The sequence below is a fragment of the Delphinapterus leucas genome, chromosome 16, assembly GCF_059928025.1.
Source record: "Delphinapterus leucas isolate spDelLeu-1000000601 "Yukka" chromosome 16, BTC_Dleu_Yukka2, whole genome shotgun sequence".
Lineage (NCBI taxonomy): Eukaryota > Metazoa > Chordata > Mammalia > Artiodactyla > Monodontidae > Delphinapterus > Delphinapterus leucas.
The window spans coordinates 54,482,757-54,496,817 of record NC_143144.1 but is presented as its reverse complement, the minus strand read 5'-3'; the positions used below and the strand labels follow the sequence as shown (position 1 = coordinate 54,496,817).

The 14,061-nt window shown below is 41.9% G+C and overlaps 1 pseudogene; it reads right to left on the bottom strand.

Moving 5' to 3' along the window:
• Positions 1-10,433: 10,433 nt before the first annotated feature.
• On the bottom strand, positions 10,434-13,798 carry LOC111172475 (1-phosphatidylinositol 4,5-bisphosphate phosphodiesterase epsilon-1 pseudogene; annotated as a pseudogene).
• Positions 13,799-14,061: the final 263 nt, after the last annotated feature.

Below are 14,061 nucleotides of genomic sequence, written 5' to 3'. Positions count from 1 at the left end.
TTCACGCTGGACCAATTTAATTTGTTTATATTTCAGACCATTGGAACTCAACAGATTGCACCATGCTAAGCACGTAATGTATGAATCTAAGAGAAAAAACAATTGTAGCTTTGGGCTTCAGTAGCTCTTCTGATTCTCTTGCACATGGTACTACCCAGGATCATCACATATGGTTGAGAGTGTTGCACCCTGTATAAGGGCACCTGGCCAAGAGGGATGAAGAAGATGGGGCCAAATTTCAATCTGCCCTCTGGCATGAGCTTTGTGCTCATGAGGCTGAGTCTAAACCAAAGGTGCGTTATGGGTTTGTGGACGCCTCTGAACTATCCATCAATGCTGAAGGGAAGCTGTGAGCCAGGCTGTGAAACAATGGCCAAGTTTGCATTGAAGTTGTTTTATATGCAGGACTTGTAATTTTACCTTTGCTCAAAACATTGCCAGACACCTCATTTCACCTCTGGTCGGTTTATAAGACCCTCAATAAAACCAATCCTATCTTTCATAGTCACACATCAATACTGACCCAAACCACCATTAACCAGGATGCTTGAATGGACTGTTTTAAAAATTCCAATCCAAGCTCAAAGGATTAAGACATTTTGCATAATGGCAGCATGAACGGAAAACAGAGAGAGCCTTTTGAGATGGATGATTCCTTAGAAAGAGAAAACCCTTATTTAGCTGCACATGCCCTGGTGTTTAAAATAAATCTATTTAATTACCTCACACTTACAAATCATGGTAGCTACCAAATACTTGCCAAAATACAGAAAAACAAAAACTTTGGGAAAAATACTTGCTGGATCCCCATTCTGGGTTTCTAATGTGTTATCTTTACATGTGGACAATTCTTTGCCGCCATTATCAAGTCATTCATTTTGAGGCTCCTGATTTTTCTAGCAACAAATTAGATTCGCACTAGTTCACTCACAATGCTTTTCCTTTAAGTTGTGATCCATAACTACCAAGTCTAATCATTCTAGATTTCCTGGGTCAGTGTCAATTTCAAATATTCCGCCCTTCTCTCCTCTCGATAAAAAGTTCCCAGCTTTTTATTTGGAAAATATGGTTGCCACAATAATGGCATTACCCTCACAAAATATCAGTCATGCCAGTCCCACCATCATCACGGTGCCCATATTTGGTTTGTGGCCATCAGAAGAAGAACTGGCTGGTCCATCCAGGGCCTGAGACCATTTTCATGGCCTAATTGAAGAGAAAAATAATGCATTTGCTACCAAACAAGTTTTGGGTTCACCGATTTAGAACTCAAATGAACTTTCCCCTTGTTCTGGAAGAGAGTCTTTCAAGGCTAAGAAATTACTATTTGATGGAAGGGTACACAATCTGGAAAAACTGAAGTCATGTGGCTTTCCCACTGCCAAACTCCTACATGCTGGCTCTCGAGACACATCCACACTCACTATTAAAGTTTCACCATTTATAATTTGGTGCTAAATCTTTCTGAAGCTAGGCTACTCAGCATGGTCTACTGAAAAAATTGATTCCTTATTCTATCAAAACATAGGGATAAGACCAACCAGGTGTCGGTGATAAAAGTTACCCAGTCTCAAGTTGAAGATGACGTTATTAAAACTAGGCTGGCACCATGAAAGGGAAACCAAAGGTCGGATTTCGACAAGCAGGTTCCACACTCTATGCCTGCAGCATTTCTGAAAGGATACAGCTGATTCTGGTTTTGTTTTGCTGCATCTGCAGTAGTTTTTGAGTCCCTTTTTCTCCAGGTACCTCACTCTGAATCCTCAGAGCATGGAGTCATAAAAGTTGTAACTGGGGGGAGATTTCATAACGTTGGCCAAGCACTTGAATACACAACCAACTCATTTTTTTTCTCCAGCCCCACAACCTTGTGAAGTAGGTGAAAACTTCATTTTAATGGTGTGATTATAGAAAGAAATGTTACTGAGTAATGTTTTTCATACTCAGGTCAGTTGCTCAGAATCCTTGAAGGGTCAGAGAAAACTTGAAATTAAAATGGAAAAATACTGAATTATGTTCCCGCTAGTTTTGGTTATTTCAGTGTGATCATGAATAAGCTATAGATTCTGAGTCAGATGTGTGCAGTTTGCTTTGGACTTTGTTCTTGCTTACTTACTTATAAAACTTTTAAAATGTCCTTCTAAATTACAGCAATTCAGTAAAAAATTCAAACCTTCGGGCTTGGTTTCTTCCCCCTTGCAGGCTGAGTCATAAAAAATAAATCTTAGCCATTTCAATAGCCAACACGCCCCTCACATTAAGAATTGGTATTGTTCCCCACGTCTCCCATTTCATCCAAAGGTCACACCCAACTCACATTTGAAGAAAGAAACAGCTCAAGGATTCATCCAGCTCAACATTTGCACATTTAATAAGAGAGCAGAACCTCTGCCCAGTTACCGGGGTGAGTTACATCAGAATCTTCCAGGGAAACTTCTGAGGAGCTGTTGTGAGCATGGGTTATGGAGGTAGGCAGACCTGGGTTCAAGTCCTGACACTGTGTGAGCTTGGTCCCGTTACTTATCATGAGCATGAAATGAGGATGTTCATAATATCAGTCTCGGAGACAGTTGCTGTCTACGAGAGGGAAAAGAGCAAAGACATCTGGGAAGCCCAGGGCCTGGCACCCTGTGAGAGCCCACTAAGTACTTGCTGATGTACTGCTCCAGACATTTCAGGGCTTAGCCAGTGATGAAGGAGCATCTCTCCTCTGTCCTGCCATTACTCCAAGTGTTAGAGTGACAAGTTTCTCTCCAAATCAAACCTCCAGGAGGTAGCTCTGGGTGAGGCAGAACACTCACCCCAAAATCCATGGCTGGGACTTAAATCAGCAAGTCATAGCCTGCTGGGGTTTTTAACAGGAAACATTAATATCTGCAAACCATATACACAGTGTCTGACACGAAGTAGGCAATGAGTCCATGCCTGCCCTCAATTTCCTTTATACCCAAAGGAATTAAAATCCCAGGTCCTAAAGTGACTTACTTAAGGTCACACAACCAGTTAATAGTAGAGCTGGAACTGGTACTTAGGTCTTTTTTGGGGGTGGGAAGGTGCAACCTCAGGTCTATTACTGAGAGTATTAAGGGGTCAGATGGTTTGAAGGAACTGGCCAAACACCTCCCAAACTCCAACAATGATCTCCTCAACTAACAAACATGGCATGCTGTCCCCATCGCTTTACCACCAACATCATCCTTGACCGTGACTGAGAAACAGAAGCTAGATCCCCTCTGGTCCATGACGGAAATCCACCTGTACGGACTGGGGGTTCTGAAGGGCAGGCACAGAGCTCATGGGTCTTGACAGAAGGGGGCTTTCTTTCCTCCCTGGCCCATTGCGGATAACAGCAGAATCAGGTGTTCCCTTATAAACACAAAACATCTGGAAACTTTCTCAAGGGTCTTTACATCCAGTTGAAATGGTGGGCCAGGAACAAGGAGGTCCAAACATGTCCCTTCTTTGTCTTTTTGGCAAAATCTGTGGAGGTGACAAACATGGATCTCTGGGTTCACAGGACTGAAAAAGATCCTTTGGAATATCAACGGAAAATTCTGATTCTGTCCTAGGCACTGCACTAAGGAACTGGTTCCAAGCTCTGAGGGTCAGGGGAAGGATAGCTAACAAGTTTGCACTGGGTCTGGGGAAGGAGAGAAGACACCGTAAGTGGGTGGAAACCGCCTTTATTCATTTATAATTCAGGGAGTCATTCAAGAAATACGTATTGAGTACTGACTGTCAGAGAAACTCTGTACTGGGATCCGTGGTAGGGGGAGGGGACTGGTAGTAAAGACCATGGAGAGAATGTGAAATCTAAGCTCAGGAAGGAAGGATGGGTAGGAATTCGCCAGGTAGAAAGGGGTGTTCTAAGCCAGGGGAAGGCAAACTTGCTGTAGAGGACCAGATAATAAATATTTTAGTCTTTGCAGGCCATACAGTCTGGATTGCAGCTACTCAACTCTGCTGCTACAGGGAGAAATCAGCTGTAAACAACACATAAAGGAACAGGTGTGACTGTGTTCCAATAACTTTCATTGGTGAAGAGTAAAATTTGAATTTCTTATAACTTTCACATGTTATGAAATATTATTATTCTTGTGATTTTTTTGAACCCTTTAAAAATGAGGAACCAGGGCTTCCCTGGTGGCGCAGTGGTTGAGAGTCCGCCTGCTGATGCAGGGGACGTGGGTTTGTGCCCACGTGCCGCAGAGTGGCTGGGCCCATGAGCCATGGCCGCTGAGCCTGTGCGTCTGGAGCCTGTGCTCCGTAACGGGAGAGCTCACAACAGCAAGAGGTCCGCGTACCGCAATAAAAAATAAAATAAAATAAAAAATAAATAAAAATGAGGAACCATTCTTAACTTATATTTTAAGAATATCTGTATTAAGGTATATGGGTGTTTAGTCAAGGCCATTCCTGAACTAGGAAGATAATATGCATTTCTAAAGCAAAGATACTCTTAGACCCTCATACCCAGGGCTGGAACTAGGGTGAGACAAGTAAGCTGCCTAGGGCTCAAAATTTAAGGAGGCGCTCACTAATAAGTACAGGGTTGGCACTTGCAAGACCCTGCCTCCTTAAATTTTGCACCCTAGGCACCTGCTTGTCTCAGCCCAGGCCTGGCCCTGCTGCACCTGTGCAAGATGGAGCATGTTACTATGAAGTGGTGACATCCTCCTCAATGCCTCCCTGTGATGCACAAGTTTGCAGGAGACAATCTGGTTCCCAGCCACTGCTCTGTGGAGCAGAATTTGGATAATTAGAAAAACGACCTATATGCATGATAAAAAGCTTGGGCAGAAGAGGAAGGAGAAACTAAGCAGACTGGAGTTTGGAGAGAATTGTGGGGAGAAGGAAGATAGAAAGTTTTACTTGAAAATTGTTGCCGGTCGGGTAGTGTAAGAAAGACTAAGAATGAGATCAATATCCAAAGGAAAGGTTTAACAAGATTCACCGTGCATTAAAATTGGAAGCCTTCTTTGCTGCCCTCTTGACTTCCATTCATTATATCTATACTTATACATGTATCTAGCTATATATTGCAAATCACAATCTGATAATGGACCTATATCCAAAATACATCAAGAATTCAATAATTAAAAAAATATTTTTTTAAATGGGCACAGGATTTGAATAGGCATTTCTCCAAAGATGCATACATGGTCAACAAGCACATGAAAAGATGTTCAACATCACTGGCCATCAGGAAAATGCAAATCAAAACCACAATGAGATATCATTTCATACCCCCGAGGATGGCTATAAGCAAAAAGATGGACACTAAGAAATGTTGGTCAGAACATGGAGGAATTAGAACGCTTGCACATTGCTGGTGGGAAAGTAAAAAACTGCAGCTGCTTTGGAAAAAGTTCTGGCAGTTCCTCAAAAAGCTAAGCACAATTATATGACCCAGCAATTCCACTCCTAGGTATATACTCAAGAAAATATATGTCTACACGAAAACCTGTACACAAAAGTTCACAGCCAAAAAGCAGAAAAAAAAAAACAATGTCCAGCAACTGATGGATGGATAAAGAAAATGTGGTATATTCATACAATGGAATATTATTCAGCAGAAAAGACTCACATAGTACTAATACATGCTATGAACTTGGAACCCTGAAAATATTATGCTCAGTGAAAGAAGCCAGTCACAAAAGACTACATACTAGATGAGTCCGTTCATATGAAAGTCCAGAATAGGGAAATCTATAGACATGGAAAGTAGATTAGTGGATGCTTAGGGCTGGGGGAGGGGGGAAGGGGTGGAGAGAATGGAGGGTGATAGCTAAAGGGTACGGGGTTTTTTCTGAGGTGATAAAAATGTTCTAAAATTGTGGAGATGATTGCATACATATGTGAATATACCCCAAACCACTGGATTATATACTTTAAATAGGTAAACTGTATGCTATGTGAATTGTATCTCAATAAAGCCATTTTAAAAAGGAAAAAAAATCAAAGCATTTCTCCTTCCCTCCAAGGAGGTCTATTGGGTTTCAACGTATGGGCTCTCCTTGAAGATCATTGTGTCCTTGTGTTGCTGAAGGCAGAGGTGGTTTTCTGCTGAGTTCTTTCTGAGGATTTGAGGGGTGATGGCCTAAATGAGAGGGAAGGGGTTGGGGTTCAAGGGCTGAGTGTTGGGGTTAGGGATTTGGATAACTGAGCTCTGTTAAGACCCTTGTTTAATCTGAGGCTCTGAATGTATCCAGGCCCGCTGCTACAACAAAAAACTACTGGATGGGGCTCTTCAGGGTCAGAAAATGACCCTAGCACCATTGTCCGAGAAGAGGTTTTCAGGGAAGATCCTGCCTGAGCCATTAGTTAGTCTAGTCGTGGAGGGTCAGGGGACGGTCACCACCCCCTCCCCCCACTGCCAAAAATGCTTCAATCCTTGAGTGTTGAATCCACATCACTCCAGGAGGCCTATAAGCCCTAAGGGGACTGCTGTACTTGAGTCAGCACCCGGGGGAGGTAGGGAGGGGCGGTGGGGGGGGGGTGGGGGGGGCGGAAGAGGGCCACTTCATCACTCATGACTATGGGGAAGTCATTCTATGGGCAGCCTGAGTTCCTCCTGTGTAAAAAATGTACAGTGTGGGTTAGATCAGGCCTCCATCTGATGCTCTTATCTTTGCCCATGGGTTCTGATTCTTTTCAGGCCACATTTTAACCACAGCCCACTTCCAGGGATGGGGCAGGCCTCTCCAGCTGCTAATTCTCATTATGCAGGACATCTGGGGAAAAGGAAGAAAACGAAAAAAATCCTAATCTGATTGTGTCCCAAAGCTAACATAAGAATAACAGTTTATAGCAAAACTTAAAAAAAAAAAAAAAAAAGAGTAACAGTGGCCATGAATACATTCACCTTAAACTACGGCCCAGGGTCAGTGTTTTTCATTCCTTTTTTTTTTTTTCTCTTTTGTTGCCAAATCCTAGCCAAAGAGCTGGCGTAACTACCGAGATGTGGAAGTAAATTCATTCTAAACTGCCCCAATGCAGCTAATAAGGGAAAGCTGTCCTACTGACAGCCCATCACATTTTCCACTGATGCACTAGATGTGACTAAACTGCACAGGGGCTGGCCGGGAACTGGATTCCCTTTCACTGTGCTCAGCAGGAAGGGGCCAGCATCGTCCTATACCCATGTCATGACCCTGACATAACCCTTAGTAATGGAAGAGGAGGCCTGGCATGTCCCCAGGCACAGGCTTTCAGCTTACCTGGGCACCCTGTGAAATTTTAATTATTTCAAGGTCCAAACTGTACCCAAGTTTCAGGGAGACCAAATTTCCAGATAAGAAAACAAGACATGTTGCTATTTCAACTGCCATCTATTACAACACTGAACAGCAGGGCTCAATGGATATTTGATCATCCATAACAGTTACAACTTAGAAGATGAATTTATTATCGGTTGGTCCCTTTACACATAATAGAGAAAATAAAGAATCCAGGACATATATGCTGACAAAGGCATTTATGTTAAACACTCAAATATTTTTCACTTCCTCTTAAGTTTAATTTTCTCTGCTAGAGAACAGAATAAAATGTGAAGGAGAAAGACACATTTTAGAAGGCAGAAAGCAGAACAGGGAATAGCGACATAGAAGCTGGTTTTTAATTTAGTTTTCCTAGTCTGATTTCTAAAAAGTAAAACTTCATTTTTTCTATTTTGTTGTATATATTCTTTCACGGTAAATCCTCTTGTGGATCAAGGCAGGGAAACAAATGAAGCAATAAAACAGGACCTGGTGGGCTGTCTGCCCTGCCACCTTCACATTCTCCATGTTCCATCATTCAGTGCACGGAGAACTAGGTTACATGAGTGATTCCAGCAGAGGCAGGATCCTCTTGTACTTCATATTCAGAATAACTCTAGGTACTTAAACTCCCCAAAATTCGGGCAAGGGGAGAATTTTTTTTTAAAGGAAAAGCACCTTTAACCAACATTTAACCTGGAGACTTTAGCCACTTGCCAAAATATGCCGTCTTGTTGAGCCAGTAAATTGAAAGCAGGCAAGGGGGGTTGTAACTGAATAAGGGGTAGGTTTTAATTTTTTACAGGCAGGAGGAGGAGGATACCAATATGGTTAGTCAGTCAGCAAGCATTAATCCTCATTAATGTCTCCCATTCAAATCCATTCTTCCCTGCACAGCTGTGCAAACATAAATTAATTGGGTCATTTTGACGAAGGCATACAAGAAAAAAAATTTTTAATGTGAGGCAAAGGAACTAATTGGACAAATAACACATACTCTAAACGTGTGGGAGGGATTAAGCAAGCTACCACATCATAGATGGAAGGACATACCTTCAAATGCATACCACGGTAAACATCCCTGTGTGAGAAGGCACCAAAGAGTAGAAGGAGGTGGGGACAGTTCATGACAAAGCGCAAGACAACAGCCCCAGGTGAGAAGAGGGGCCAGGCACCGTGCAGAGGACTTTATGGTAGCATTTCATTTAATCCCCCAAGAACCATTATTCCCAGTTTACCTTTAAGGCAATTAGGGACAAAGGAGGTTAAACAACTTGCCCAAGGTCACACGGCCAGTAGGTGTTGGAGTCAAAGTTACAATTTCAATTCAGGGCGACTGACTCCAGAGACCATGATTGTAAGCATGGCATTGTCCTGTTTTCTTAATACTTGGCATCGTGCTTACACTATGGAGAGTATACAAAAGGTAGGGCCATTTCTTGACCTTAATAAACTTACAATCTGATTGGAGAGCTAGGACGGACACATGAAATAATCAAAGAACAGCAACAGGAGAATAACCTTGGGGGTCTGCAGTTTTTTTAGGTGGAGGATGGAATTTACAGGAGCAGGGGGAAAGGGGCTATAATTCATCTGTGCAACTTTTGAGAAGGATTTCCACCAGACTCAAACTAAAGAATGAGATGCAGAGACAATATGATACTTCAGAAAATACTGATTCATTCCTGCCATGTTTGAGTGTTCAAAAAAGGCTCTCCCTTTCAGAAATTACCCTTAAGAGAGGATAGGAGAATAAGCAACAATGTCATACTTGTATAGCACAGGGAACTATATTCAGTATCTTTAATGGAAAAGAATATGAAAAATAATATATATATATAAATAAAACAATCACTTTGCTGTGCACCAGAAACTAACACAACATTGTAAATTAACTACAAAAAAAAAGAAAGAACGAACAAACAAACAAATGAACAGGAGGACAATTGGCCCATCCCCCAGCTTCATCTTTAGGGTTAATAAAAATGCCCACAGCCTCCAGGAAGCCCAGACAGACAGAAGGAGAGAGAAGTTCCTGAGGTTTACTCTGCAGGAGGTGTGGCAGGCTCTCCCAGCCTCCAGAGACTAAGAAGCAGGAAAAAGATGATTTGCATCATCTCTTTGGTTCTTTTCTTTGGAAATTACCCATCCCAAGGCCTCTGACAGACAGAAAGGGACAGGTTTGAGCTAGGGACCAGTGAACATTCTCAGAAGAAGTGGCAGGGCTCCAGAAACTGGAGGAATGAATAAAGGCATGCCAAAAATTACTCTGAAATTGACATCAGATTCATGACCCTCATGACTGTATAAGTGTGTGGGGAACTCTGATAATGGTTTCAAGCCATCTACTTCCATTTACTTTGCTGTATTTAAATTTCTGTTGTGTTCTTAATGTTCAATTTCAAGTGTACATGGATTTTAAAATCAATGCATTTTTAAGTGGGTTGACATGTTGCCATCAGCAGCAGTTTCATGGTCAGCACTGGACAAGTCACCATAGTGCAGGCAGGACACACATGCCTGGAATGAGCTTTTTTCTCCTGTGTGGACAAAATTCTGTCAGAAGAGCTGGGGAGCATGTGGGTAGCTGACACCAACTCTTGACTCAGGTTTCATGAGGAACCAGATGAAGATTCAAAACCAAATCCCTTGACACTTGCCGGGTTGAACTGCCCATCAAATGTACAGAGAGAAGGGCCTGCAAGCTGCCACTTTTCAGGCAGGCTCCCAGGGCAGCCCTGACACTCCTGAGAACCAGAGCCGGGTCGGGGAATTTAGCGCAGAGCAAATATTCCCGAAATGTCCTGACCAAAAAGCAAAAAGCTCAGTTTAAGCTCCTGGTCAGTGGTTCTCAACTCCATAGAATCATAGAACCACCAGGGGAACTTAGAGAAATTATTCATGCTGTGCCCTACCCCAGTGATTCTGATTCAGAGGGTCTGGGGTGGAGCCTGGACATTGATTCTAACACATAACCAGGGTCAGAGCCACCGTGTGGAACACGAGAAGTCTGAGATACTATGAGCATTAGTGAGTGGGGCTACTCAATCAACATACTGTGAAAAGAACAGAATTCTTTCGTTCCTTTGAAAACTTAATCTAAATTTTATATCTTTCTTGATCTTGAGAAACTAAGAGTGTGAGTTGCCTGGATTACAGGTCCTAGTTATACCACTTACTAGCTAAGTGACTGTGGGCAAGGTACAGAATTTCCTTGAGACTCCGTTTTCTTAGCAATACAATGGGGTTAATAATCAGACCATATCAGAAGGCAGTTGAGATGACTGCATGAAATCAAGTATGTAAGCTATTTGGCCCAATGCCTGGCACATGTAAAATGCACAATAAACATTTGCTCCCATGGTTGATGATGATCAAAATTAAAATATACTATAGTCATATTTCAATAAAAGGGATGTTCTAGACCAGGTTTTATTTACTGGGCCAGGTTTTAAGAACTGTGTAAAACTGAAATGCAAGAGCTACAGAAAGGGTTCTTCCATGAAGATCAGTTGAAGAAAGTAGGGCTATTTAGCCAGAGAAGGGAAAAACCGAGATGATACATGGTGCTGGCTTCCGATGCAAGGATCAGGTCCAAGAGTGGGCAGCTAATTGTGTGCATTTCTAAAGCAGGAATCTTAACTTAAACAGGGGGAACTGTGGATAGAACTCAGAGAGCCCAGAAATTTGGATGAAAAAAATTTTTTTTTATTAATCTCAAATAGAAATTTAGAGTTTCCTTCAATTATGAATGTAAGCAACAAACTTCAGTAATACTGGCAGTACCTGTGATTTTTGTCACCAACAGAAACCACAGATATTTCCATATATTATAGTCACGGAAGAGACCTAAAATAGTATTTATAATTAGGGTGACCAACTGCCCTGGTTTGCCCAAGACTGCGTGGCTTCCCAGAACATGGGACTTGCAGTGCTAAAACTGGGAAAGCCCCAGGTAAACCATTCCCTACTAACATTCATCACTACTTTGAAACTATGATTGTTATCACATTGCTAGATGCCATTATTGCATTATGCCATTATGGTACTCTGCTATATTACAATTTCAAAATTATCTTGATAAATGTATATCCACATAATCTGTGTCTTTTATGATCCTTTGTACTTCGTTTGATGCATTTAAAAGTGCTCTTCTCAGTTTAAAGACTTTACCAAATTGCCAAAAGGGCCTATGGCATAAAAAGGGGGAAGGGGGAAGAAACTGGGAGCATTGGCTAGAAAACGGAGGAAAACAGATTTAAGTTCCTTTAGGCCTTGCAACCTAAGAGCAAACAATGAGCTACATGGTAGAAGAGGACAGAAGCATATATCTCCAAAGGACACAACTAGACAATCAGTTGAGGGAGCCATTTTCCCACTCTCAGTTGTCTCCATCTTATAATCCTGTGTACAGTAACCAGGGGCTCTCCCTAATTTCTCCTATCCTGATGACAAATGTATGTGTATTTTGTTACTTATATTGAGGCATTAACACAATCTTGATAGCTATCAATTCCAGTTACCTGTTAGGTCTACTAGTTTCCAAAAATTACAAATGCTTCCTCTAAGAATCATTTGCCAGAACTGAAAATTTCCCAAGAATTAAGACAACGGAGATTTGGATTTTTAAAAACTCAACTTTAAAGAATTGATCAAAAGAAACTTTAACTCTTACCGGATACCACTGGGCTTCTGATGGACATTGGCCCCCATCTTGCCTCGTCACCATTGTTGACAGCCGTTCCATGACTCTCCCACAAGGCAGTAAGAGACCGTTTCTCTTCCGATCAACGTAACTCCAAGCCCCCAGCCCAATGTGACCAGAAGGCAGAGTTCTCACAATTGCCCTTGTCCCAGTGTACACAGATTTCTTTACTTCCCTGTCATTTTTACAAAATCTCCTCACTAGCCAAGTGGACCGCTCCTTCTTGCTTTTGAATAAATCTTCTTCTGCATCTTCACAATTATCAGGGAAGTCCTCAAAATGGCTCAGAAAGGTCTTGGCAGGTGGACTGTCCATAAAATCCTCCCCGCAAAAGCTGTCACTTGAACATACTACATCGGCCTTCGGGCAAGAGCCTTCAAAGCACAAGTATTTGTCATTCAAGGGGTCACAATGATCATACTGCAGCTGCCTATTCTTACTGTCACAGTTACTTGCCAATTCCATCAGTTTACAAGTATACGCCATGTAATTGTTCTTTTGTTCCCCACCAACAGCAGGTAGTACACAGTTTCCACAATCATCCAAAATCAAGTTATCTGATAGAGGACAGAAAGTGTCTGACATTCTTCTGTCAACTTCATACTGAAAGTGAAATACCGCCATGTTGCTGTCAGGGTGTGCCCTGCCCGTCTCTATGATGGTTGATTGAGTTCCTAATGGACTAATAATGCCCGTGGGAGGTCTGTCTATTTCCAGTTGAATTCCAGGGAACACCTTTCTTTCCAGTGAAGAAGGGATTCCAGTTTCCAAACACAGGCCTTCCTCTGTGGTAGAATCACACGTTTCATAAAACTGGCTCTGAGGAAGGCCACACTGATGGATTTTCAGTATGCTGTTGCAGTTAAGGTTTTTCACAGAGTCTGGTATGCTTTTCTCCCAGCACTCTTCACCACTGTTCCCATCACTCGTTATTTTCTCCCTTGCTACTGAGAGAATCTGGGGCAAGTTGCTTCCAGAAGATTCTTCTGTAAGTTTGGTCAGTCGTGAGATGGTATGAGAAGTCTCCCCGCTCTGCCTGACAGGATGCGTCTTTGGAACACTGATGTCCAAGACCTTATCATTACTTTCATCTACAGCCGACTGAGCAGATATCACTTTTCGCTGAGTCACAGGTCTGAGAACAGAAGCTGCCATTTCTTCAGAAGTCATCTTGACCAATGAGCAGGCTTTAGCTACTGCTGTTTCTCCCCGTTTGTGATCATGTCAAAATGTTAATAAAACTATGGGTTATTAAAATAATCTCAGGTGTATAAGCCCTCTGAGAAACAAAGTGACAGTTCCTTCATTTAGGTGCATTAAGAGCCACATAAATTTCCCCAGTTATCACTTCCTACCATGTGCAGTATGCTCTTCGAGGTCAAGGTTTTAAGGCGGTAGATCAATTTTCTTTCTTTGGTCATTTGAAGCAATTCTTTCGAAGACTTTTATTCGACATTGCATTCTGTAACCTCTGATTCATCACTGGCTTACAATGATTTAAAAATCCAGTTCGAATGTATCCTGTGAGAAAAAGGGATAATGTCAAACACTGTGGCACTAAACAGATTTTCAAACATGAACCATAATTCTAAGCTAAGGCAAACTATGAATCCATTTTGAGTAAGGAGTTTTGCAATCAGAAGTTGGTATCATTTTTCTGATTCAATATTTCAGAACTTCTGTTTCCAGCCAGAATGGAGTAACAGAGACCAGACTTATCTTCCTTCCTTAAACAACTGAAAAAAAATCAGAAAAAAACAATGAAATAATGGTTTTCAGATATTGAACAACAGGCAACATAGAAGAATGATCCCTGAAAGAAGAAAAAAACAAATAAGGTGAGCTCTATAAATGCCCTAGCTTATAGCTTAAGAGTTTTTAGGCTACCGGGGAGGGAGGTGGGACCCAGATGAAACCCAACAGTGTGTCTAATTTAAAGAGAAGTAGTTGAGAATTCAACGAGGCCAAGGAAGTTAGAGAAAGAAGACACATGAAGTAGAGAGGAGCAAAGATAAGGATGACAGCAGGCTTCTCATAGAAACAATGCAAGCCAGAAGACAGTGGAGTAAACCTTTAAAGTACTGGGGGAAAAAAAAA